The following is a 2,049-nucleotide window of genomic DNA, read 5'->3' on the forward strand; positions in this document are numbered from 1 at the left end:
TCTGGACTCGGGTAATGGGGACTTGACTGGGACTCTTCTAAGGTGACTCGGACTTGGACTCAGACTCGAGGCTCGACTTGGAATCAAGATATAGTGACTTGACTACAACAAAGTGTCACACCCTTTACAGGCTGAACTTGACTTTAACCTGCCTTATGATGACAACAATTACCGTGGGAGAAAAGATCTGTTGTTCATGCCAAACACCAGGAAAGCCACTCATGTAGGCTATGTGTATACAGTATATTCCTTTCTCAGTATTAATCCATGAAACCGATCTGCACCGCTCCACCAAGAACTCAATAAGTCTGGATATATGAAACAGAAATATCCTTTAAGCTCATTAACCCCTATCTCTGTTTTTCCACAAACCCCTACTTTATCTCCGTCTAGGCCGGCCTAATCTACAGCATTAAGTTCTCATCTCTCTACATTGGGATATCACGGCATCCTCAGCCTGGAATCTGATATGAAATTGTCCAATAAAAGCTTCTAGAAGGTGGGGGGAAATGGTTTGGCTTCACGCAGCATCCTCTCCGGCGCCTGCTGCTGTTTTGAGTGTTTTCTCTTCCTTCTCATTCTCATTCTCCCCCGTCCTTTCTTCTTGTTTTTAGCAGTCTTGGGTCAGTCCGTCCCTGACCCAAACAAATCATTGAGAAGCGAAAAGTCCAGACGGGCCCATGGGTTTCCAACAGACTCCCGCACAGAGAAGCAAATGTCAGCTCGTCTCTGGCCCATTGTTGGCCAGCCGTGTGCTTCATTATTCCCTCTCAAACCTATGGAGAGGCTCCTTGATCCTAACTCTCCCGCGTGGCACAAAACCAGAATTATTAACGGATTTGTCTCCGACCGTAAGATGGCTCTTTCACATGATAAGTTGTTGGGATTCGTAAGCCGAGTCCTAGGAGAGGTGGAGTGGGGCGGCAGACTTTGTCCTTCCTTACCCTTCCCCACTTCCTGCTCCTGTTTTTCTGTTTCGCAGTAACTTCGTTGAAATTCCCCTCAAGAACCCCCCCCCCCCCCCCCCCCCCCCCACACACACACACACACACACACACCTTCCCCCAGGACCCTCGCTGTTTGGAGATCCTTTGAACGTTCACGCAGCGAGCCGTCACATAGCACTCGGAGGGCATTCAGAGTTCAAACTTCAAAATACTTTTACTACACGGCAGCGAATTCAGTCGCACTCGGGTGTTCATATGAAGGGGCGAAGACTTTACCGTTCACCGTTAAATATGTGACATCGCGTTTCATATTTCACATCGTTGAACTGTCGCTTAAAGCAGCCAGACATGTCCAGTCAGGGCGCTGTGTGGGGCAGCGGGGTCTAAACGGAAAGTCCTAACATTTTCACTGCTATTAAAGGAACACTCCGCCCATTTTCAACCAGCTTTGTATCATTAGAACATCAGTAGTATATCAGAAAACTGTAAACTGCTTTGAAGTCTGTCATTTAATTTGACAGTTATCGAGTGTTAAAGTGTGGACCAGTGACATCACTGGTCCACACTAACTCAAATTAATAACTCATTAACTCAAATGAACTCTCAATAACTGTCAAACTAGATGAATGATGAATAGTTTGACAGTTATTGAGAGTTGATTTGAGTGAATGAGTTATTAATTTGAGTTAGTGTGGACCAGTGATGTCACTGGTCCACACTTTAACACTCAATAACTGTCAAATTAAATTACAGACTTCAAAACTGTTTACAGTTTTCTGATATACTACTGATGTTCTAATGATACAAAGCTGGTTGAAAATGGGCGGAGTTTTCCTTTAAGCTCTCGTTAATTGGGCCCCAGCCAGCGGGTTACGAGACAGCCATGCCTCTCCATTTGTTATACCGTCGCTACAATGCCACACGGTCTCAGGAGCTCTGCCCTATGGAATATTACCCTCAGACAAAAACACCATTTCCCAGAAGGCTCATGTTACCGACACATCCTGACTCTGAAAAGCCCCTTGTTAACAGCAGCTGTAAAGTGAGCTCGTTCGGCCCATATTCTATTGCTCTATTCTCCAGTTTAATCTCTCTCATTTCT

The sequence above is a fragment of the Poromitra crassiceps genome, assembly GCF_964638095.1.
Source record: "Poromitra crassiceps genome assembly, chromosome: 15".
NCBI lineage: Eukaryota > Metazoa > Chordata > Actinopteri > Beryciformes > Melamphaidae > Poromitra > Poromitra crassiceps.